The 26459-nt window shown below is 35.3% G+C and overlaps 1 protein-coding gene across 44 annotated transcripts in view; it reads left to right on the top strand.

The window, feature by feature from the left end:
- Positions 1 to 26459, top strand: part of Adgrl2 (adhesion G protein-coupled receptor L2) — a 628692-nt gene that overhangs the window by 354664 nt on the left and 247569 nt on the right. The window contains exon 1 of one of the 44 annotated variants that reach the window (XM_037207195.1): positions 8364 to 8846. The exons of the other annotated variants lie outside the window; for them this stretch is intronic. The gene's annotated coding sequence lies outside the window, so the exon portion shown is untranslated. Of the gene's footprint in view, positions 1 to 8363; positions 8847 to 26459 lie in introns of those variants that run through there. 44 annotated transcript variants of the gene reach the window in all.

Below are 26459 nucleotides of genomic sequence, written 5' to 3'. Positions count from 1 at the left end.
GTTTTTTTTAAACATCTCATCTTGAGATACAAATAGACGGGTGGACAGCAGAGATGGTGACGTTTGGGCCACGTGGCAAAAGTCACACTTCATTCCACCTCCTTTGCTCTACTGCCACACGCCACCGCAGGCAGAGGGAACTGTCTGTGTGGGTGAGCAGGGAGCAACAAAACTTTAGAAATGGCTTTGGGGTGGGATGATAGAGGAGGTCAAAAAAGGAAGGAAAAAAAATGTGTTTGAAGCCTGGGATAAATTAGCATTTTTAAGGAATCTAATCTCACAGATGGTAATTGCTCATTTACCAGATTGCGATTATGAAGCTTTCTTGAGGGCAGTCCTAACAGGATTTTTAAAATCATGATAAGACCCGTCTCCTTCCAGTAGCTTGCAACTCTGACTTCCGCATTTCTTCCATTCCTCCTTAATGACAGTCCTTCCCTCTGACTCGCTCACAAGGCTGAAAGGATAAAGAAAAGGGGACATCATTGATAACAGGAGCAAATTATTTTTCCTTCTTTCTAGCTGGGATCCACACTATCGATCATGGAAGCCATCCTTTCCACCCTTTCACTAGTTCCAGCATTGTTTGCTTGAAGCCTCATTCACAGTGTAAATGTTGGCATCTACCTACACCTCACCACTAAAGGAGCATGTGCACCTGGTGTGTGTGTGTGTGTGTGTGTGTGTGTGTGTGTGCGCGCGCACGCGTGCGTGCTCGTGCATGTGCACGCTGTGGGGGCGGGGATTGTGGGTATGTGTGTATAGGGTGGATTTCTAGAATATAAAGGGAGTTGTTTTAGCTATCTGTCCAGAGGCTTCTGGCTTTCTTTGTTTGGGTGTTGTTTCTTTAGTATCCCCAGCTAAAAATTGCAGAGCTGGCAACCTGCTTCTCTTCTTTCTAGATTTGCCTTTTCTCTGTACATTTTCTTCTGTTCCCCTTTCCCAGCAAGCCTACCTTTCCTGCTAGAGTCCTTAAGACATACAGTAAAATATTTCAAAAAGCATGTGACTCATTTTACTCTTTGCTGCTCGGGGCATTCAGAATGCCACTTCAAAAGATTTGTTTCCCAAGTTTAATCTGAACCTTATTGAGTCACCTGCCATGGAAGCCTCCACCACAGCTGATGAAATGAAGTCCTTTCAGAAGTGCTTAGATGAGACCTGACTGTTAGGAAACTGCTTCTGAAGAAGTTCTGACCAGCATCAAGGCAACAGTTAGGAGACTCTCGTGAGATTTTTGCTTTCTTAAAAGAGTGCACAAGCTGTGGAGTGTCCAAGTATTTCTGTGAAAGCACTCGGTCCTGTCCACTCACACGGCCCAAGTGCAGAAAACTTGTGAGACAGCCATTTGGCAGGGTCACACCAACCTCATGGGAGAAAGATGAGATAAATCTTGTTTCCTGGCTCTCAGTGAAAGCTCTCTGCCACTTCAATCCCAAGGCTGCCATACCCTTTATCTGGTGGTTATACTTGATTCTAGCACCCATCCCAGTGTTCCCCGGGCTCAGCTCTGTTTAGTTTGTTTAGCACAGAGATTGAATAAGGCTAAACAAAGCATTAGCCAAAACTCCTGTAAGTGCATGAGAATCTTTACTGTAGAGAAAAGAAACAATAATTTAAAAATAAAGACTATTTTGATTATACATACCAATATACTTGGATAATGTCTACTCTATTTTATTTTTAAGGCTTTCAGTTAGCAAGAGTTATTTAGACTGGAGCAAGGTGGCTTTCATATTTTCAAGCCACTTTCTCCCAGCCTTACATATATAAGCATATTTAAAACCAAATTAAATAATGTATTTTGAAAGTGTTTATATTCATCCTACTGCCAAGCAAAGATCCAATTACTCAAATAGATTAAATTATGTGGGATAGCAACATTGCCAACCAGTCTGTACCCAGCAATGTTGGACCAGTTCCTTGAATAACAGGTCATTGTATGCTGCGCTCCTTTTCTGATTGTTGCAGGACAGAAACAAAGGCAGAGCAGGATAAGGCAGACACAGAATGGTTGGGTGAATGAAAATTGATGGAGTTAATGATAATAGGGTTGATTTATAAACTGTCTTACCCAGTGTGATTTTCTTGACGCTTCTCATAATCTTTTAAGTAAATTGTAAAAGGATTGTCCAGTACTATTATAGACTAGAAAGTTAAATAAGGCATTGAAGAATGATCACAAGAAACATCTTGCTAGTATATTTAACAAAGTGTTAAATTAGATATCAATATTTTAAAAAGTATCCCATTCAAAACTTGGATATATGATTGTATAGAAAGTTGAAAATGGTAGCAGCATTGGGCAGATTCAGGCCCAGATCCTCATGCCTGTGGGGCACCAGAACCTTGTTGCCAGAGCCCAGTCTCCTAATCATTATTCTTAACTCACTTGGCCTTTTTAGGCATTTGGTATTTGAACCTCTGGTGTAAGAGGATTTTTAAAAGGCCATTCCATGAAAAGGTAAGCCTAAAATCCGTTGCTCGTTTTTTGTTTTAATCACTAAATGTTAATACTAAGTGAACCTGGGCTAGCACATCATTTCCCCTGCCCAAGGACCCATTGCTGCCCTGATGTCTCCAGTGTCTAAGAGCTCACATACCCTCAGAGTCCAGGATGGGTGGTGATGAGCCTCAGGCTGCCTCCCGCTCCTCTCTCCTGAGTGAACTTAGTCCTAGTGGCTACGTGCGATGTGCTTTTTCTTCTGCAGCCTCCTGGGAACCTGTCTGCAGCTTCCCGCCTGCCCTATGTCCTTTATTTAATGAAGACCTGATGACCAAAGTGAGGAAGAAACAGCAATATCCTGTTAATGCACCAGCTTGCTCTTGACTGTCTTCTTCTCAGGTTTACGTTGCAGTGGTAGCATTATGGCTTTCTATCCTGTTTGAACTATAGGTCCAATGACTTAACAAGAGAGATTTTAGGAAGAATAGCATCAAGCCTCATCTATCCCAGGCAATGAGACAAAGTGAGGGCAATCAATATGAAGATCGTAGGTTCAGACTTTTAAGCTCATTTGCTTTCAGAAATACTCCTTGTGGATTGGCGATGCATGGCATGGAAGAAGCCCTGGGTTCAATCCCCAGCACTGCAGAAACTGGGTAAATGGGGGGCATTCTGGAGGTGAAGCTAGGAAAACCAGACGTTCAAGGTTATCCTTGGATGCATAGGGAGTTCAACTCTAGCCAGGCCTACTTGAGACACACACACACACACACACACACACACACACACACACACACACACACAAACACACACACACACAGTTCCTTCCTTGAGCAGAGGGTCTATGAATCTATGTCTTTACCTTTTTAGTTTGGTAAACAGTGAGAACATTAATTCAGTCTAGAGAAGGCAGTGTTCTGCCTCACCCCAGCAGGAGACAAATTGGTACCTGGCAGGGAAAATTATATGTCAAAAAATGATAAAGAAATGATAAGAACTGGCCCCAGTTATCGATTCATTCCACAAATGTCCTTTAGGGCCTGAGTGTTTTAGGGCTTAGTGATAAGGAGGCATGTAAACAAACAGGTGCAGTGTTTGTTATGGGCATAGATGGGCATCTATGCAGGGAAACAGAGGCGACGAATGTGTCTTGTCTGATGAAATCAAGTTGACTCTCTTCAGCTGAATCCTAACGGAAACCATACATTTTGTACTCAACTTGGATAAGACATTAAAGAATGTTTATTTAACTCTATAAAATAAATTAGAAAGATTCATCTCCTTTCATGAGCGTATAGGTCATAGAAGAACACTTAAAAATAAAAGGTATATATTAAAAAGCGTACAGTGGTTGTAAGGTAAACGAAGAGAGGTGTGTGTTCACACTCTGCCTGGATTTCAATCCTGGCTCAATTGTTTGTTATCAGTGTGAAGTGGACAAAATGCTCAGTTTCTCTCTGCCCCCATTTTCTTTTTTGTTTAAAGGAAAGGATATAAAGGTCTCCTATCATAGAGTTGAAACTAATAATAAATAACAAAACGTATGGAAAATGTTTAGCAGTGTAATACCCAGCACACAATTATATAAGGTTAGCTATTAGCAACATTACAGTAAAATATAGTAGAAAACAAACTATTATTTTTTTTCTTGAAACAGCCACCTCAACAACAGGATCATATATTTCAAAGCACTTACTAATGAAAACTCAGATAATTAAAACAAAAAGAACCCTCAAACCTAATATGCCTTGCATCGTTTATGCTTCAGCTTTGCATTTTACTCTCACTCATCTTGGATAATGAAACCAGACCAGCTTCCATAATTGCCCTTCTGCAAGTAACCGATCAGAATTTGGTTTTTCAATTTTTCAGTGAGGATGGTCTTCCAGCTGCAGTAAATTAGCATAACACTGCTGTGTCCCCACATCGTCCAGGAGAAAGCTCCTGGATGCTTTTATTATCAAATGTAATTTAGACTTGTAAATTGTAATTGTTTGGGATTTTGTTTTTCATGTCCAAGATAAGGTTTCATGTAGCCCTGGCTAACTTTGAGCTCATTTGGGTGATATTTAATTTCTAATCCTTCTTCCTCCATCTCCTGAATGCTGGGATCACAGAAGCTGCGAGGGATCAAACCCAGGATGTCCTGCGTGCTAGACAGGCATTTGACCAGTTGACTTACTTCCCCAGCCCTGGACCCGAAGTGTTCCACTACTGTCCTTTACTTCCTTGTCCATCATTGTACGACCCCTAACCCCACCCTGCGCCTGGTAGGTAGATGTTTTTCAGGGAGCATTTTTGAGATACGTTTTATATGTAAGGCTTTTTGCAAAACAAATTCAATTTTTACTTTCCTTCCAATAAATTCAGTTACAGTAAATGAACCCCAAGAAGCTGAAATGAGGATAGAAGTGAGTTCTGGTTCCTTCTCTAAAGAGGAGTTTCCAGTGAGCGGCTCTGCTTCTTGTGTTTGTGATATCAAAGAAAGCAGGCTAGAGTGAGGAAAACTCTGTCAATGCTGAGCGGGATTTAGCAAGAATTAGGGGTAGGTTCTGAGCCTAACATCATTCTCTAAGAAAATTTACACAGAATTCATAAAGTAAAAGAAGACATTTTGAAAAAATAGTGTTGGCTATTACACATTAGTACGGGTCCACTAAGAACAAAATAGCCACAGTCATCCTAGGGTCCCCCCCTGCCATATAGCCTCCCTGATTCTGTGGGTTGCAATCTGATTGTTCTTTTCTTTATATCTAGAATCCACTTATGAGTGGGTACATACCATGTGGCTTAGAATAAGTTTTGGTTTTACTCAAAAATAAATAGATAGATAGATAGATAGATAGATAGATAGATAGATAGATGATAGATAGATAGATGATAGATGATGAATGAATGAATGAATGAATGAATGAATGAATGAATAAATAAATAAATAAATAAACAAAATAGCCAGCCAGGCAGCGGCGCAAGCCTTTAATCCCAGCACTCAGGAGGCAGAGGCATGCGGATCTCTGTGAGTTCGAGGCCAGCCTGGGATACAGAACGAGTTCCAGGACAGGCTCCAAAGCTACACAGAGAAACCCTGTCTCGAAAAACCAAAAAAAAAAAAAAAAACCCAAAACAAAAAAGAACATAATAGCCTTAATGGGACAGGTGACCCTCTTCAGAAGTCTTGCCTTGTTCTGAAGAATGTGGACCTGGATCTAGCAAGTCACTTGATCAAAATACACATTCCTTGAAGCTAAGTTAGAATGAGATTTTAATAAGATCGATGTTTCCAACATGTCAGAATCACTTCCTTGAGAGTGATTGGGAATAGACTTTGGAGTAGATGCTTAGAAGTTCACACATAGCAGTTCTAAAACATATTGTCCAAGTACATCTGTGAAAGTTCTGAAAATTTTCTGAACCTCAGTTTTCAACTGTAAGCAAGTGTTAAAATATTTATGTCATCAGGATGTGGTGTTTAATAAATGCTATCATGTCACTTACTTGCTTCTTAACCATCCTTGATAAAAACACTAAATAAAGTCATTCTTCTCTTACTGGCTTAGAGCCAAACAACTATCTCTCATCAACCTGGGGAGAGCAGTTGAGATACATACAGCCACTTTCTTTTTCTTTTTTATGCCAGTCGTTTAGAAGACAGCATCTAAGGCATTGAGTATATCAGCAGGTTCCTTGCTGTGTGTAAAGTTATGCCAGGACAAGGCCTCATCTTCTTGTTCTTGGTATCATCAGAGACCAGCACACAGTCTGACATATAGAAACAACTCAGATGCTTTTTAATGAATGATACACAATAAAATACGGTAACAAACACATTGGATAGTCAAGTCAGGCTTCACAAGTAATTAGAACACTGGACCAGTGCCAAAGATGAACTCTAGTATGGAAGGGCATACAACTAATTTTTTCCACTCAAAACATTAATTCCAACAAGAACAAGACCTAAGAGATTTGATTAAGCTGAGTTCTGTCTGCAAAAGACAGACATTTTGGTTTTGTGAAAGTTCAAGAACCAAGAATATGATCAGGATGCCACCCCCTCTTTGGAGTGCATTTCCTGCCTCTATAAGTGACTTGAAATAGAGTCCTGAGCAACTGCAGTACGCTTGTATTTTGCATAATTAGACCACATTTCAAGTAATACATTCAGATCTGACTGCCACGTTTCGGAGAGACACGGACAAACTGGAATCCATCCAACATGATGATAGGCCTTAAAAGCCATATCATATTATAATGATTAAAGGAACGTTCCATCTGGAAAAAGGAAGAGTTTGGGGAAAATGATAGCCATTTTCAAATAGTTGAATAACTTTCATGTGGAAGAGGGATTAAATTTATCCTATGAAAGTTTTCAGAAAAAAAAAGACTCATACTAAAGAATAGATTATTGAGAAATGTAATGGTTAAAGCTAATGAAGAGCTTTATTTAAAATGAAAGTGAGTGCTAGAGAGATGGTCCAGTAGTTACCTCTGTCTGCTTCTCTCATAGAGGACTGGAGTTCAGTTCCCAGCACTCACATCAAACAGGTTACAACTGCCTGTAACTCCAGCTCAGGTACACAATCTTACCTCCATGGGTACCTGCACACATGTAGCATGCACACACATACACACGAACACATCATATAGATTAGATAGATAGATAGATAGATAGATAGATAAATTGATAAATAGATCTTTAAAATCAATAAAATAAGAATGAGTAACCTGATAGTTGTGTGCTCTTTTCAGAGTGATTTGGATTCCCTTTGCTTAGGAAATGATTCCCACGTGCACCTATATGCATAGCTTGTGTCTTTTCAATACACAGGGGAACCACAGTAGGTTACAGGTAAGTTCATCTCCACCACTTACAGTTTCCACTTGTGTGATCATAAACATGTATTGCTTCTCAGATACTAACTGAGCATCATTATGTGTCAGTTTTGTGGTATATATAGGGCAACTTGAAGCAAATGCAATATGATAGAAGAAATACCTCCTTTTTTTTGAGACAGGGTTTCTCTATGTAACGGCTCAGGCTGTTCTGGAACTCACTCTGTAGAGTAGGCTGGCCTTGAACTCACAGAGATTTGCCTGCCTCTCTGCAGGCAAAGGTGTGCACCACCAGCATCTGGCAGAAATACCCACTTCAAGAGGCATATTGGTTGAAACTTTAATATTTAAGATTTAATGAGTTTTAAAATTGTAAGTTTGCTTGATTTAAATGTCACCAAGGAATCAAGATGTTTGAGGACGTTAAACTCTCACCTCTGAGTCCATTGACAACACAGGTTCAAAGCATAGGCCAGTGTTGGGCCCTTCACAGTCACTGAGCCCCTTATTGTTAAACATAGTTTTGCTTATAGTATACTTATATTAACAGATAATACATTTGATTGTGACATATCCTAAATTCTATTTACATAAATGTCTATAAGATAGATATGCAGATAACAAACATTTTTAATACTCTGATCAAAAATTTTAACTCATTTATTGAGTGATTTGCCACCCATCTACTATTCAAGTTGTAAGTGATGGGGGCGGGGGAGAGAGAGAAAATTACTGATTTTCTCCAGGAAGTTTACAGACCACGTCTTTTCTCTTAAAAAGGAGTAATGAATAGCCTACTGAATGTGTTTTAATCCTAACTGTCATATATGTTTGATTTGCCATACAATAATTTAAGAGCAAAATGAATAAGATATGCAATGACTTAATTGTAATTATTAGGTCTCTGCCTTTTGTTTTGTAAACGTTTGCTGTAATTAAAAAAAAAAAAAAAGATTGAAATGGAGTAATCCTTTATGATGAAAGCTTTCGTGTTAAAGAATAAATATCAAAAGAAGAATCTCCTTTTTGCTAACTGGTTAATTAGAAGAGGATGGTTTGTAAAAAAGAAACAAACAGAAAGCCGTCGAACTGCCCAGTCCTGCTTCCCGCAGCCCAATCCTGATTCAGCAAATAGGTATTTGCCAGTAGCTACGAGCATTGTGTACGACAATGACTGTGCTACTTAACTCTCGATACTGTTCCCACACCTCAGTGAGTTGAGCCCTGTGCGTGGGTACTTCATGAAGTCACCGGGTGCCTGGGCGAAATATTGAAAGCAGAGGGTTAAGAGAGTTTAAAGACAAGCGGAACTGCTGTGTGGTGGCAGCCACGCCCATCTCTTAAAATGTACTTGGCAACGAAATCCATGCCAATATGACACCTGTCTGCGTAGGAAATTCATGATGGGCCAGAAAGGCAGGCTTCAGAGGATCCCAGTCATTGTGTTGTGACTGGTCTGGTCAGGAGCCTCTCCTGGAAGGGCTCCGGACCCCCTCTCTTGGACCACCTGTCTCAGTTTTGAAAGGAGCTAGTACGTGCTATTCTGTGCGGATCCAGGATTTCTGATAAGGTAAGGCCAATTCAGTTCTTGTTTTGAGCTTAGAGACACATTATAAATTTCCTCCCAGATCTTGCCTTTCAAATGTAGATTACTAGGACAAACTTGGCAGTGTGGTTCAGCATCGCGAACTGGAGGGACAGAACTGTGTGGTGCTTGCTCTACAAAAGAGACAGCCAGCCCAGGCAGGAGCTGTCTGTGCCGTTCCTGGCTAATGGGATGCAGAGAAATGAGGAGGAGGGTGAATGGTACCTGAGTGGTGGGGAGTGACTTCAGGGAGATATGTCAAAACGGCTCCTCTCCAGGGGCCCTATCAGAGGATGTTTGCTAACTACCCATACCCAGAGATTTAAATTTATGAACGAGAATCATAACGATATCTTAATTACTCTGAGGATGTCTTTTCAAAAGAATTGTCGCAGAAGGAGTTCTTTCGGAGGAAGCAAGAAACCAGAGAAGGTGGTTTGATTGCAGAAGAGCCTAGGAAAGCCTTCTGTCCTAGGAGTTAATGTTCAGGGATCTCTTCGGCAAATAAGAGTCTCCGTTTCAATTCTGTTCTATTTGATGAGGACTCAGAAAGTCTTAATCAAATCTAGCAGTCATCACTGCTTCTCTCTCTCCTAATCTCCCCGATCTTGAATAGTGTGAGCCAGGGCTCTGAAAGTAAAACACCATTTGTTATAGCCTTTTCAAAATTAAGACTAAGCCCATCAAGGCTAATTGTTTGTTAACATCAAATAAACAAAATTTTTAAGTTTGATGAATTGTTTGTAAGCTCTAATCAAGTGGGTGGAGTCATCCAAGAAGGGAGGGAACCCGCTGGAACAATATGTGTAATTTGTCTGCGTTATTATTTGAGATAATTACAAAGCAAGCGTTCAGAAGCTGTTCTTTATCTTTATACCATAAAAGGGGGGAGCAAAGCAGAAAGCCACCCAGCTATTGTCAGCTGCTCTCCAAAATATTGCCGGATTCACAATTGTCAAACATTAACATGCCTGAGAATACCAGGGACAGAAGTGTCACATTGAATGTAGAGTGATGACTTCATAGGAAGGCAAAGCAGGAACATATGACCAGTTTGCAGTCACAGAGAAATCAGCTTTAATTAATTTGAGTGCCAGCTCTGTGTATAATTACCCAGCATGAGAGTTTGCATGCAAATGCGGAAATGCTGATTCTTCAAATACTTGCACTTGTTCATTAATACGTTGGGACTAAGCAGAACTGGCAAGCAGACAGGGGACAGCATAATGCCTGCAGGCTCGTTCCCATCATACCGCAGTTAGCAAACAGATTTCAGATGTTTCTCCTTGCTTTAAATAAGAAGCACAAAAATGTGTATGATATTTTCCTCAGTGACATACCTTGTTTTCTTTTCGATTAAAATAAAATGTTTGGGTATTTGTAAAAAAAAGGAGGCGGGTACAATAAATGTCACCACGACACTGATTTACCACTATTTGACCGGTAGCATTTAAACCAGGTTCGCAGCGCTTGTACTCAACAATTCACATAACCTGATCATGCTTCATAAGTGGTGAAACTATATTCAAAAAATATGAATGTATAATTAAGCTCTAGGAGAAACAAGTTGCTGATCACAACTGGACTGTCGCCTTGTCTACAGAATCCAGTCTATTGTGGCCAGCCTCAGCCAGGTCCAGAGGCTTCAGGCCAAAAACTGGCTGACTTTGGTGTGTAAGTGTTTGATTCCACTAAAACCAGAGCTCTGAGTCTCCACTCTTTGCCCTTTGAATCTTGGTAGACATGCGATTCAACCATATTCCTAAGCATCTTGAACACATCCTACAGGGACACTCTATCTACATTACAGCCCCAAGGGTATATGATACTCCCTTCAGAAAATGGGGTAGGGAAACACCATTCTAGGGTGCCTGTTCAAGTTCCACAAGTTTCATTTCGTCGCACCAACACTGTTTCAGTGTCTATGATGCGCTTTTTCTGCCATACACTCCACAGCACAGGAGGGTAAGCAAGGTAGACACAGTCCCTGCACCAGAACTTCTGTTTTGGGGGAAACACAACTCAGGATTACCACCCAGGAAAGCCTGCCTCATACAAAAGAATCTGTGGCCTTCCATAAGTCAGTTTTCAAGAACCCCCAGGGAGCCGGGCGGTGGTGGCGCACGCCTTTAATCCCAGCACTCGGGAGGCAGAGCCAGGCGGATCTCTGTGAGTTCGAGGCCAGCCTGAGCTACCAAGTGAGTTCCAGGAAAGGCACAAAGCTACACAGAGAAACCCTGTCTCGAAAAATAAAAATAAAAAAAGAACCCCCAGGGAGACTGACTCATTTTCTGCCAATGTTTTAGTCCTGTTTTTGTTTAAGACAGAGGGAGCTGCCTCCATCTTAAGATTTAAGCTAAATTATGAAAAGCATGTGAACTAGTCCATTCAGAAAGCCCAAAAGTTTGATGGGAAATAAACTGAAGAGAAAGTTGTTAATATCATTTTCCAAAAGCCTATGTCTTAAACAATAGTCATATCTCAAGAAACAAAGTTAGGCACAGCCTGTAGATGGATATGAGACTTTTCTTATTAGCTTTAATCTATGGCAGACAGAATCTGAAATACTAGTTTTCCAGAGCTATGAGTTGCTAATACCCAGGATTTAAACAACTGATCTTTGTGAGTTTATCATGATCAGACATCCATTATCAGAAAGCAAAAATAAATATGGACCCAAAGTAGTTAGTAGTATATGTATGTTTTTTTTTTTTAAATTGCCCCTCGATTTTAATTGTTAACTATTTTTATTTGTTTTTTGTGTGGGCTGGTATCTGTCACTAAACTATGTCCCCATTCCTCTTGTGACATTTTATGGGAGTTTTGGTGTGTGTGCACATGTGATGTGTGTGAATGTGTATATGCATGTTCACATGCATGTGGGTGCACATGTTGTGTGGGCATACATGCTTTTGTGTGTGCATGCATGTAGAAGCCCTAAGTTGACATTGGGTGTCTTTCCTAGTCACTCTCCATTTTACTTATGAAGGCAGGGTCCCTCACTGGATCCAGAGCTTTCCAATTCCAGCTAGTCAAGCACTGATCTTGTTCCAGGAATCTCCTAGCTATGCCCTGTGAGTGAGGGGATTATGGGCAGCCACTGCACCCACATATACAGGAATGTTCAGGATCAGAGCTCCCTCCTCCTCGCCCTGGAGCAGCAAGTGCTATGGTCTGCTGAACCACCTCCCAGACCCTAGTTACGGATTTTCATTATATGGGGTTACATAAGGACATTTCATGCCAGTTTATGGTGTCCTCTGATCTTTTGCTTTTGTTTTGAGACAGGCGCTCATTAAATTGTCAGGCCTGGGCTGACTTTGAACTTCCAATCCTTCCAGTCTCCTGAGAAGCTGAGAATACAGGCCTGTCCTACCAAGCCTGGCCAAAAAAAAAAAAAAAAAAAAAAAAAAAAAAAAAAAAAAAAAAAAAAGCAGTATGACTTTATTTTTAAGGAGACAAAATATCCAGAACAATTAGCAGGGAGGTGTATCACTAATGGGGCTCAACTTGAACTTGGGGAGAGACCAGTGAGCCAAGGTAGCTGTGATGTAGTTTGTCATGTTCTTGTTGTGCCCAGAGAGGGGAGTAGAGGGGGATCATGACAGAGAAAGTCTGAGGTGGGGGTGAGGAGAGTTGCGAGAATGCCTTTGATCTCAGTGAGGACACTGATGAGGTCATCTCCTGGGAACTGAGGGAAGGTGGACATCACACAGTCATTAAAATGACGCTGCCTTCCTGCAGGAGAGAAGAAACTGCAAACGAACTGAAAAAAACTTAAAATTAAATTGGGTGGGGAAAAGGAGAGAGAAAGAAGAAATGCAAGTTTTCCTTAGAGGTTCCCTTTGCCGCCGTAAAGTAAGAAAGGAGAGCAGACTTGCAATCAGCTAAGGAATGCCTTACACCTTTTACATCTTCCAGTGCCAGTGCCCAGAGAGCTTTTATCAGTTGGCCCTCTGTCACCTCCATCAAGGAAGGGGTTGTGGGGAAGAAATCTTTAAAGGAAGTGAGGGACAGAGGCTTTGTCTTCAGGGAAGCCCGAGCTTGTCCCCCTTCTTCCTGCTCACCTTTGGCTGGCTGCAGGTACTGAAAGTACTTACCTGGACTACAGGGAAAGGTCTGAGTGCAGCTGGCCCAGGCCTCCCTTTAGCAGAGTGACTTCCTCCTTACCTGCCTCAGATTCCTGTTGACTCCCAGCCCCCAGGGTGGGACACCGTGAACCACACAGCCTGAGAACACACCCATCCACCACTGCAGAGAGAGAGCAGGCTCCAAATGCCTGCCTTCTGCTCTCCATGTCTGGAATGACTATCAACCTTTTAGGACAAGTACATTCAGACACTTAGCTAGCTGTTCCAGTTTGCCTGCCTAAAGATAGGAGCAGAGGACAGCATTCATTTAAATGTATGCTAGTGGGCCCAGGGCATCCTCTGGGTGTGACAGGCTTGAACATGGCATAACTGGGGCAGAGAATATTATGAGACTGAGGGAGGGACTGCTGGGTGGGTGGGTGGATGATTGTAGATGGTAGGCAAAAGAGCAGAGGACAACATTATATCAGAGTGCAGCTGGTCTGGTACTGGCTGCTTCTTGCAAGGTCTTATGTACATCACATTGGCCTCCAGCTTGCTAAGTGTCCAAGGCTGACCTTGAACTTCTGATGCTCCTACTTCAACTTCTCAAGTGCTAGGATTATAAGTCTGAACCAAGACACTGAGAAACTACTGGCTGCTTCTGGGTATCTCTTTTTTGTCCCCACTGGTCTTCATTGTATGCTTCCAAACCTTTTCCAGATCCTGACTCTCAGGGCCCTGTTGGCCTGGTAATGGGAATATTAAAGATCTTTAAACAATGGAATGACTGTAATCTAAAAATCAAAAAGTCTTCAGCATCAATTTGTATGGAGAATTGCCACATTGCAGGTATCTAAGGGTAAAGACACCAGCCTTTCTTGTGTGTCCTCTTCTCTATGGGAAGTCAAACCTCTTAGACCCCAACACTCGATGTTGACACCTAGGAGAGGCAGTGAGAGGTTAACAGAAAAGACATTTCCTTGGGAAAGCACAAAGTATGTCTAGAGCAAAGCAGATGTCTAGAGCAAATGCATTTAGCTATGGAAATGCATATAAACACAAACAAAACTGCATTTCACAAAGCTTTTTACTGCAACAATATGTGAATCTGTTTGGATGAAGAAAGGCCTTGAAGAGCATTATAGAGGCTGTTGAGAGAGAAAGCTGAAGAAGAGGCTGAAAATGGTGGAATTCCCTCAGAGAGGGAATTGATGATTTGTAAATAAGTGTGGAAAGAGACAGGGGAGTTGTCATATCTGGTTCTAGCTTTTAAAGCTTGGAGATGATTTATTTAAAAAACAGGAAAGAGGCTGAGTTTGGTGATGCATACCCTTCACTCCAACACTCAAGAAGCTGAGGCAGGTAGACCTCTCTGAATCTGAGGCCATCCTGATCTATAGATCAAATTATAGGCTAGTTGGAGCTACATAGTAAGACCTTTGGGTAAAATAAAGGAAAGATGAGAGAATGGAAACATGGGAGAGAAGATAATTCAGTTTGGACAGCATTGTTTTTGGGGGTACTAGTACCTATCTTTCTGGAGAAAAAGCAGAGTATAGTTCAAACCCCATATCCAGGTCAGTGGCCCAAAGAGTAGACAAGATTGGCATGGGGGAGAATCCAACTTAGATTCCATGTATAGAATGGCAGAGGTTGGTGAGTGCAGTTGCTCTTGTAAGTTCAAAAGGAAAACCCTGTCCGGTGAAGGAAAAGGGTGGGGATGGGCAGTTTCTGGAAAGAAGGCCTGATCAGCAGGCAAACAGGAGACACAGACAGATGTCATAATGGCTTAGTCACTGGTGACTTTCGGGAGAGACTCAGTGAAGGCCAGTTTCTTTCCTGGGAAGAGAAGGCAGGTGCTGGAAGCACTACTTGCCTGTGGTCTCTCCCCACTCTGAAAGCTGAAACTAGAGCAGCAGTGTGCTTTCTGGGAGCTCACTCTAAGAGAGGGGACTAGAAGAGGACAGGCAGCCGCAGAGGGAGGCCATAGCCGACAACTTGGTCCCTGCCCCATTTCTCCACCCAGAGCTGTTGTCTTGGTTTCCCACTGGTTCACACTCGCTCTTCTGACTGAAGGTGGGTGGCAGTTAATGGGGACAAGCAGATGATGTTCAGTGACTCAGGCTGTAAATGATAGGCAGGTACTTCCTACAATTCATGCTTTGGAATCAGGGGAATTTTCCCCTAAGAAAATCACCTCTACTCCACCCATTTGTTCCTGGTCCACTTTATCTTTTAGGATGTGGCCTCTCTTTGGTATAGGCCTAAGGTGCAAATTCTTGTGTCACATGACTAGCCTGTTTGGGAAAGAATTTGATAGTATCCCTTTGGTGTCAAGGTGTGTCCCCCAGACCTGGTGACTGTTAAAGGCTACAAAATTCTCAGTGTTGTTTGCCTGTTCAGGCAGTAAAATCAGTGCTCAGTTTCCTAGCTTATTGTGCCTAGCTTAAGAATATGTGAATCTAGAAAATTCTAAATGTATGTCTGTCTTCTTTTGGCCTTTTATTCTGAAAATATCTGTTTTCTTTGGCATCCACATATTTGATGCTCTGTGTATTCATAGCAGTCGGATAGCAAATCGCACCATATTACCTGGGAGAAGGAAATTATTTTCTCCCTATTCAAATACATTTTTATTAGCCATGCACAAATTGGCTTCACCTATACACAGAGGCTTGCTTACATGTGCAGCTGAGGTGTGGTGTCTAGATGGTTGGAAGAGAATATAATTATGTGTTTATGTGCTAGGTAATCTCAGTGTTATCAGAGAGTTATGTCTGAGGAATATGAATGATCTGCATGCCATGTCAACAATGTTGCATCGCACAGCCTTTGTGTTCTTTCCAAAACACGGGGGTGGGGGGTGAGGGGGTGTTCCTGTGTCTAGGCTCCTTCTCTATCTATACTTAGTTGTAAGACTTCCTGTTGTTTATACAATGCTGCACAGTTCTGTTTGTGTATATAATGTGTATGTAATCTTCCTCCTCTCCATCTCCCTCTTCCTCCTCTCCGCTCTCCCTCATTCTCTATCTCCCTCTCTTTGCCCCATCTGTCTGTCTGTCTGTCTTTCTCTCTCTGGTCCCCCTCTTCCTCCCCTCCTAAGCACACAGGGAGGCACCTTCATAAAGTTGCCCTGCATGGTTGTTGGTTTTTCTGTCAAAGAAATTCATTACCAAGAGAATGCTTTGCTTTATATGCTCACTAAATTTTTTAAAAAATGTTTTTCATTATATTTATGCAAACGTAACTTGGCTAGCTCATAATTTATCTTCATATATTGCAACATTTTCTAGCTTTGTTTATTCTTCATATCATTCTCAGTTGTATGATATAATATAGTTGCTTCTTGTTTATTTTGTATTTAAATCAATTTTTTTCCATTTATGTTGTTGGTTTTTTTTTGTTTTTTTTTTTTTTTTTTTGTCTGCCAGTTTATTATCGTCCTATTTGTTTTTGGTGTTATTTGTTATTGTGGTATCTTATTTGTTGCTCTTGATTTTTCCTGCTATGTGTCATATCTGCTATTGATAACCTTCTGATATGTTTATTACCAATGTACAGTATGTTTATTTGATTGGTCGTTTAAATGCTTTAGCCTAATGTTTATTTCTCCTTTATTATTTATTAATATTATAGAAATAATGTAATGCTTTTTTTTCATTAATAATATTTTTATTACTTTAGTACTTTTATTGTGTGGTGAAATTCTTTTTATATATTATTTTTAATCACAATTATTATATTTTTTTTTTTTTTTTATATACATTCCCTTATATATGTTTTTTTCTTTATTTCTTATTCTCTCATCTTATTTTCTTTGTAATTTTCACTTTAATATATTTTTTTTTTTTTTGCAGAGTTGTTTTTGTGTATGTGTAGTTTTTGTAGCTTCTACAATTACTTTACATTTCTAATACTTGAGTAGTCTCTATGATTTATTTCTATAAATTTGTCTTATTTAAAATTATTTCTTCTTTTTTTTGGTCTTTTCTTGTCAGATTAACTTTTTTGTCTGTCTCAGTTTTTTAAGATGATTCTTTATTTCTTCTCATTATTGATCTGTGAATATAATATCATGTTTCGTATCCCTTTTGTTTGATTTTTCATCTCACTGTATAATTTATATTTCATTATCACTGTAATCTTGTATGATCCTGTGTTTTGTGTTTTTTGTTACTGTTTTTTTTTTTTTTCATCTTTGTTGTTTTGCTGTTTTTTTTCTGTTTCTACATTCTTAATTATTTATTTTAATCTCTTTAATTCTATTCTATACAGAAAACTCTATATATTTTTTTTTATTTATTTCTTTCATATTTTTTAATTTTTCTCGCCTATAATTACTTATGATTTCATCTACTTTTTTATTGTATTTTAGATGTGAGATCTTGTAGATTAGATTTCTCTTTTTTTTTTATGTATTTTGTTTTGTATTTATGGAGTCAACTTTTTATTGTGTTTTTTTTTTTTTTTTTTTTTTTTTTTTTTTTTTTTTTTAATAGTCTAGATCTTTGTGTCATTTTTAACTCCTATCATTCTATTTAATTTCTAATAGTGTGATACCTTCTCTTTTAATTGTAACTTTTTATCTCTCTCTTTATTTCTTAGTTTCTATACAACTACACTTGCATCTTTAATCATTTGTTTTTCATGACGTATTCTTTCCTTAACATAAGATCACTCATTTTTCTCTCTTTATATGTTCTCGGTTATTTTTGCTTTGATTATGTATGCTTTTTTTTAATAGTCTTAATTAGCAAGGTATATGTGGAATTTCTTACACCTACTAGGTTTATATTTAAATAGATATATAATCCTATTTATCTTTCTTGTTTTCTTCTGAGTATTATTGTGGTTTTTTTTTTTTTTTTTTTTTTTTTTTTTTTTTTTTTTGTTTTTTTTTTTTTTTTTTTTTTTTTTTTTTTTTTTTGTTTGTTGATGCTTATGCTTACTGCTTTTTTCTCAATTTCTTCTTTTATTCTCTTCTTTTTGCTTCTCACATCTCTTTATTTTCTTTCTCTTCTAGTTTTCTTCTCCATCTCCCTCTGAGCTAATTGGACTCAAATACTTTTTTTTTATAGTGAAAATTGGATATGAATAGTTATTATAAATCATATAAATACCAACTATTTGTTTGTGTAATTATTTTTAATAGTTAGTTAATGTTTCTTATGTTATCATATTGTTTTGTCCTTACCTTATATCTTTTTTAGTGCCTTGTGTTTAGTTTTATGTCTTTTTTACGTTCTTTTTTTTTTTATTTTTTTTTGTTAATTTTAGTTTATTTGTGAAAGTTCAAATTCAGAATTCTAAAAACTTCTTTTGTTTCTTCCTTTGGTTTTATTATCTTTTTGCCTCATTATTTGTGCATCCTCTCTTTTATTTTTTTGTTTATTCGCTATGGTTATTTACTCTTATACTTTTTTCTTTGTCTCTGTTTTATTTGTTTTATACTTTAACTTTTTTATTTTTTCTTTGCCTTTATCATCTCTTCTTAAATAATGTATGGTTATTATACGGCTTTTGCTTCCATTACAGTGCTATGCTTTAACTCTTTTCTCAATGTTCTATATTAAGATTTACATAATTTCATACTAAAACAATAAGCTTTATAAGTATTGCACTGTCATCTATCCTGGATTTTAGGATAAACTAATACTCGTTCCTCTTTTATTGCTATATGTATTCTATACTCATGTTTTTTATTCTATGCTGTGTTTTTCTCTGTATTACTTTTGTAGATTAGTTAATTTTTAATTGTTTTTCATTATTATTTGTTTTTTCTTCTTTTGTGTGTGTCTGTTTTTAAAGTCTATTAGCTTATTATGAACTTTATGTATAGTTCTTGATACTTTTTTGTACTTTTGCATTATCTTTAATTTTATTCTACTATTGTTTATTTTATATTCAATTTTATTTTTTTCTTCTATCTTATTTTTTTTTCATGTATTTTCTATTGTTGTTTATGTTTTATTAATTTCATGTTTCTTTTTCTTCTTCACTCTCTTACTTTTTTTCTTATATTTATAACATCTTTTTTATTATTCTAACTCTATAACCTATCTATCTTTTTGTTTTAATATGAATGTTTGATTTTTTTAAATTAGATCCTCTCTCTCTATTGCTTTTATTTTTTTTTTTTTTATTTCAAGCTTATATTACTCTTTCCATTTCCTTCTATTTTGTTATTGTGTAATGTGCTGTTCTGGGTGTTTGTTTACTGTTGTTTTATTTTTCTTGTCTCTCTATGTTTCATTTATTATACTCTTGTTAGGTATCCTCTCAGCTACCTCGGTGTGTCATTTATGTGTTGTTTGTGTGTTTTTAGTCTTATCTCTAGTTTAACTATTATATTATTAAGTAGTTTGATTTGTTAAGTTTATTATATGTCATTTTTTTTCTTTTCATCTCATTTTATAGTAATAGATTGCTTTAGTCCTTTTTTTTTTTCTATCATTGTCTCTCTTTTTCTTTATCAATATTTTAAATATATTATTGTATGTATTTTTTTTATTATTTGAGCTTTTGTTTTTATTGTGTTTTTATTTCTTCCATATAATTTTATATACTATTTTTAGATAATTTTAATACTGATAAATAATTTTTAAATTTTATTAATATTTACTTATATTTCTATATCTAATTATTGTGTTTTATCTACAATAAATTACCATTTTTTATTACAATTCCTTATTTATTTATTATTTTTATATTTTTTTTCTTTATTTTTTATTTTTTTTATTACATGCATTGCCCTTTATTTTATACCTTAATGTGAATAAATTACTGCTCAACTAAACCTTCTTTTTTGTGATCATTTTATTATATAAATTTGTTTTTTTAATATTTTTATTAAACCTGTTGTTGTCAGTTGCTTGTTATGGTGCTATTTTTTTCACTGTGTGTAGTTCATATGTATTCTATATTATCTTTTTTTTTGTTATTTTCTTTTTCCTCTTTTCTTTCACTTTTGATTTCTTAGTGATCAAATTTTCAAGTTCATAGCTTTGATTAATCTATGTTGTGCATAAGCCTTTACCTTTCTGTTTTCCATTTTCTTGCTATCCCATAATTATTCATCAATTATTATATGTAGTATATTTTATAAATTATGAATATCAATCTCTAAAATTTTGACATTATTTTAATTATTTCTATATATTGTTTTACTTTATGTTGATTGAGATCTATGTCATAATTTCTCTCTTATCCCTTTCTATATCCATTGCTTGTTGTTTTTTTTATATTTCATTATTGAAGATTAAGTTTAGCTTTGTTCCTTTATGATAAGTATAAGGCTAGTTTCTATATTATCTCTTCAATTTAATTTCTTCTGTCATATATAGAACTCTTATCTCTTTTTTATTATTTATCTCATCTATCAACTTGATCTATATTACATGTTAGTTTAGTTTTATAAGTTCTGCTTTGTTATTAGTGTAGCTTGATGATTTATTACTCTATTCCATTAAAGCTTTTGTCTGCTCTTGCAATACTTTTAGTTCTATATTCCTATCATCCCTTATGATTGTATCTCTATTATTTTTTTTTTTTTTTACTTTACTCGATTATACTTCCATCCTATGTATTCATTCTCTAAGTCTTCTTCTCGCTTTCTTCTTTCTTAATTGTTTCACTCTCTTTCATCATTTTGTTCTAATCTGTTTTTATTTTTTTTTCATTACTCTTTCTATTATCATATTTAAAATTTTAATTCTAATATACTTACTTGTTTTTTTATAAATGCTTATTGTGTAATTCTTTACATTTGTATTTATGTGAATATTTCCTCCATCCAGTTATCTTATGCAGGTTTATTCTTGTTGATTTTTTTTTTTTTTTTTTTTTTTTTTTTTTTTTTTGCTACATGTATTATTTTTCATCTTGTGTATTAATTATCTTTTTTTTCACTTACATTATCAGATTTTCCCTATAATCCACCATATTCATAAAGTCTTTATTTTCTAGTTTCATAAAGTTATCATCTTCTTTATATCCGTTTCTAGTTCTCTATTCTTTACATATTATTAAGAATGTTTCCTTATTTCGACTATTTTCTTTTGTGTGGAATTAATCTTATCATTTTTGCTAGCAGACAGATTATCTATCTTTTTCTATAATTATATTATTAATTATATTTTTATCAGTGACATTTTTCTTTTTTTTTAATTTTTTCAATTATTCTCTCACTGTTTGGGTGTCTATTCCTGAAGGACTGTTCTCGTCTATTCATTCGTATGGCAGTTACTCTTTATATTATTATCGATGTGGGTCGTACCAGCGATGTGCTTCATCCTTGCTCCTGAAGATTATAATTTATATCTCTTTATTATTTATCTTGTCATCCCTGACTGTTAACATTTCTACAATTGTTCTGCTAAGAACATTACTCTCACTATCTAATATATCTCACACTATCTATTTTTGTTGGTGTTGTGCGAGATATTCATTACATTAATTTTATGTGTTATCCTCTTGTGTCCTATTACTTCCTTATTTGTCCTAGATTCATTCTTATATGATAGTGTATCTTCTATTTTTATTGCTTTTTGCCTTATTATTTGAGACATTGTTTCTCTCTCTGAACTAATCTATGTTTATTAGCTTTGCTGCTTGCAGCAACTCTGATCGCTCTTTGTTTCTTCTTCCCATTTTTGTGCTTTTTCATTTATTATATAGATTGTGTACTCATCTTCTGTTTTTAACTTTAGCTCTTTTTGTCGTATTTATATTCTAGGTCCTCTTCTTTTTTTCTGCACAGCATATTCTCTCTTCTCCCACTTAAGTCATTCCCTGGATTTAACTGTTATTTTGGATCTCTTGTTTCTCTTTTATACTAAATAACTATAATTTTGTACTATATCTAAGATCTTATTTTGTATGATAGGTTTCATCATTAATATAAACATTCTTTTTTCTTTTTTTATTTTTTATCTTAATACTATCTGTTCTTATCATAATTTAGCTCACAGTTATTTTCCCTTTCTCTTCCCTTTCCTTTTTCCCTTCCTCCCCTTTCCCTCCAGCCATTCCCCTCTTATCCCACTCCTCCATTGATCAAGTCTCCTCCTAGACTGGATCTAATTCTCTTATAGTACTTCAGTTTCCAGTCAATGTTCTTCATTCTCCCTTCTCCTTAGTTATTTTATCTATATCATTCCCTGTCTATATTATTCCTATGTTTCATATACATTTTTTCTTTAATATTTCATTTGCATTACGTACTCCTTAGTACTTTTTTTATCCATCTTTCCTATTTATTATTGTCCTCCAAACAGATCAACCAATCTTAACTGTCTCACTTTATTCAGCATGGGTTTCTTGATCCTTCAGTCTTTTTGTTCACATTTCATTTGTGCTTCTCATTCTTTTATTTCTCCCTTTTTCTTTTTTATTCTCTAACTCTCTTTTGTTTTTTTCATTTAATCTAATTTCTCTACCTAATAAAATCTCTCTTTCCCTTTTTTGCTAATTATTAGTATTCTTCCCTAGCGCTTTCTCACCCAGTTTTCCTTTCTTGTTGGATTTGTTCTGTCATCCAGATTCCTCTATTCCTTGTAGTGTTGTGTGTTTCTGCATTTAATTCTTATTATGTGTTTGTTTTTGCCTTATCTCATCATTTTTCATAGTTAGGCTAGTGTTTTCCGCTGTTTCTCTTTCTGTATTCCTATTCTAGCAGTCTTTTCGTTTTTTTTTTGTTTATCTTTTGGATTTCTGTTGTGTCTCTCTTTAATTCTCTTTTGTTTTTCTCTTTTCTTCATTTTTGTTTCTATACCTTTTATGTTCTTTCTCTATTCTCTTGTTCTCTCCTTCTTCTTTCTTTTATCCTTTTCTTAGATTCTCTTCTCTCTTCTTTCTCTTTTTTCTATCCCTTATCTTTCTTTTCTCTATTTTCTTCCTCTACTCTATTCCATGCTTTTTTTTTTTTTTTGTCATATTGTTTAGATCTTCACTCATTTCTTCCTTTTTTTTCTGTTTTGTCCTGTGTTTTCAGGTACTCCTCTACTTGTGTATTTGTAGTTATTATCATGTTCCTATCATCTTTTTGTTCTCTATCTATTCTTCATTTTTTCTCTCCTTATGTAGTGATACATATCTCTATATTTGTCTTTTGTCTGTGTTTTACTCTCATCATGATTGATTTTCTTATGTATTCTCATCCATTTGCCTGCTTATACTTCATTTATGTCTTTTTTTTCTGCTGTTTTTTTTTTTTTTTTTTGTATTATTTCCATTTGTTGTTATATTTTCCACATATTTTTTTTTTATTCCTTATTTCTTCCTAGTTTTTTTAAGTCCTCTATGGTTTTTTTCCAGTTTTTTGTGTTTATACAAATAACATGTCTGTATTATGTTAATCTATAGTTCTTTTTTTTTTTTTTGTATCATATTTGCTCTTTTGTTTATGTTTTTAGTCTATTCCTTGCGTTATTTTTTATACCTATATGTGTAGTTGTTTTATAGTCTTTTTTTTTTTTTTTTATAGCTGAATCTTTTGGTTTTTTAGCGTGAGTTATATTCCCAATTTTTTTCTAATGAAAGTCACCTTTATTTTATTTCCAAATTTGTTTGTACATAGCTTGTCTATTCCCACCTAGCTATTGTATGTGGAGAGTTTTCCTCCTTTATTTCCTATATTCCTTCTCCAGTCATTAAAGTGTCTTTTCATGTTTTGTTTTTTGATCTTAGCCACTCTTATTCCAGTATTATTATTTTGGTTGTTATCTTCAGATTTGTTTTTTTGATTTGTCTTATTTCCCTTTGATTTATATTTAGTGTATTTGTTTTAGCAATTTCTCTTTTTAAAATGTCTTTTTTCAGTCATTTTATTTCCTTCTTTTGAATCTCTGTTTAGTTTCAATAGCCCATTTTCTTCAATTGACTTTTTTGTCTTGTGTTTTTGATGTCTAATTCTGTTATGTTCTCTTTTTAATATTATTCTGTTATTATTATGTTCCTTCTTCTACTTATGTTGGTTTGTTTGTAAATCTTTTTTTTCTCTACTCTGTTATCTTTGCTTTTTTTTGCCTTTGTTTGACTGTTTTTATCCTTTGTCTCTTATCAATATAGTCCATTCAAGATTTTTTTGTTCCCATTATTGTTCTTCTCATGTTGTCTTTGCTACTTTTTGTTTTTTTATTTATCAATATCATGACTTTATTTCTTATATGTAATGTCTATGTGTTGTTTTTTTTAATTTTTTTATCGTTTATGTTTTTTATTCATTTGTTGTTTTTTTTTTTTTCTACTATAGTATATCGGTTGTATATTGTTTTGTCTTAATATGCATTTGTATTCTTTTATTCTTTACTTATCTTTACTGACTATTGTCTTTTTTTTTTTTTTTTTTTTTTTTTTTTTTTGCATTGGCCTTGCCATTTTTATCTCTTATTGTGTTTTTGTCTGTCAGCTTTTTTGTTATGTCAAATACTTCTTTTCTTTTTTTTTTTCTTTTTCTTATGGTACATTTTTTTTTTATATTTTTTTTGTCTAAATCATTCTTTTTTAAAATTGTCTTATAATATATTTGTCTTTAGTTTTATTGTGTGAAATAGATTTTTTTAGTGTTTTTCAATCCCCCTTCCCCCCAATATGTTGTTTTTTAGTGATACCCATAGTTCTGTCTGCATCTTTTTATCATTTTTGTCAAATTCTCTACTTCTATGTGTAAAATTCAATGTTTTTATTGAGTGGATTTGTAGATAATATTGATATTTCATTATTTCTATTGGTTTCTGGTTATTTTTGTAGTTTTACTAGTAGAAGCAAGCTGTTTCGTATCACTCTCTTAGAGGAGACATGACTCACACAGATCTAGATACTCTATTTTCTATTTTTTGGTTTCTCTCTCTTACACACATTTCCAACTCATACAGTAATTCCTCCTTTTTCCTTCTAGCTTCTTATTGTCTTTTAATTTAATTGTGTTTATTATAGTTTTTTGTTTATTTTTGGTTTTTTTTTTTTTTTGTTTTTTTTGTTTTTTTTTTTTTTTTTTGTTTTTTTTGTGTTTGTTTTTTTGTTTTTTGTGTGTTTTTTTTGTGTTTTGTTTTTTGTTGACTTGTTTCTTTTTTTGTGTTTTTATCTTTTAGAATATTTTATTTTTTATTTTAATATGTCTTTTGTTAGTTTTATTTATGTTGTCATTCTCTACTTTTATTTTATACTCTTTAATGTAATGGTCATTCTTGATATTTTTTTTGTTTGATTTGATTGTGTTAATATCATCCTATTTTTGCATATGTCTTTTTTGTTTACTTAATTTATTTATGTTTCTTGTTGCTGTATATTTGTATTCTAGATCTTCTTTGGATATTTCCTATTTCTTGTTGTCCTATTATTTACTAGCTTTTTCTAATATCTATAATATATATATCCTATTATGTTTCCTTATTTGTATGTGTGTATTTCAAAATTATTATCCATGACATGATATATTTTATTCACTATATAAACTCTTTGTGTATATTATATATCTTTTATCTATCTAAATTTTTATTTTGTTTTAAGCTCTTTTTTTGTTGTCATCTATTTTAATGTATTATTTATTTCTTCTTTTGCTTTTCTTATAGGAATACAAATTTTCAATTAGTCTTTTCATTAATGCATATCTTTTACTCCATATCTATTTTTTAAATCCGTTTTTTTTTCATTACTTACTACTCATATATTTTATTATTTATTTTGATAATTTCATGGATTAATTCTATTGTTTCTCTTATCTTATATATTCTTTATTATATTTTATAGAAATCTGATCGTGTGGTAGTAAATAATATTATTTTTTTTTTATTCTCCATTCTATATCTCTATTATATCTGTTTTCTTATACACTAAATGACTATTTATCTCATTCTGGCAAGATTGCTTTCAGTGTTAAGCATGGGGCTATTCTAATATCTTCCCTCAGGTATCAGTCGTCTTAGTATTCATGTGTTTTATATCTTTTTTTTTATTATTTTTTATTCAGTATTTTATCGTCATATGATCTCTGTCATTCTGTTATCCTTATTCTATTGTCTATGTACCGTTATATATCTATCTTTTTTATCTCTTCTATTTATATTATTATTTATCTTATATCTATTAATATTATCACCTTCTTATTCTTTCTATTTCTTCTGAATGAGGACGACCGGATGAACCAAGTCCAGTAACTTATAAAGGAAAACCTTTAACAGTTCAGAGGTCCAAAATACAGTTCAACCCCCGGGGAGATGACTAGTGGGAAAGAGAGCTTGCTGTGCAGCAGAAGGGCCTGATACAACATCACAGAGCAGCATGAGTGTGAAGCCAGGCGGGATAAGCAGGTGATGTCTGACGTTTATGACCGGCTCCCTTTGGTGGATGGTGGGGCTGGAGGCAACTGAGATGAGTGCAGTTAGCGGGTATTTTCTTAGTACCTACCAAAATGCTGATCACTAAGCATAAATCCATCACCTTGACTAAATGAATAGCAATCTTACAGAGTAGTCACAGTATCCCCCATTTGTGTGCCTACTCAGACATAATACCATTGCATTGATGT

This window comes from Peromyscus leucopus, chromosome 6 (assembly GCF_004664715.2).
Source record: "Peromyscus leucopus breed LL Stock chromosome 6, UCI_PerLeu_2.1, whole genome shotgun sequence".
In the NCBI taxonomy this organism is placed as follows: domain Eukaryota; kingdom Metazoa; phylum Chordata; class Mammalia; order Rodentia; family Cricetidae; genus Peromyscus; species Peromyscus leucopus.
This window is presented reverse-complemented; position numbering and strand designations above follow the sequence as displayed.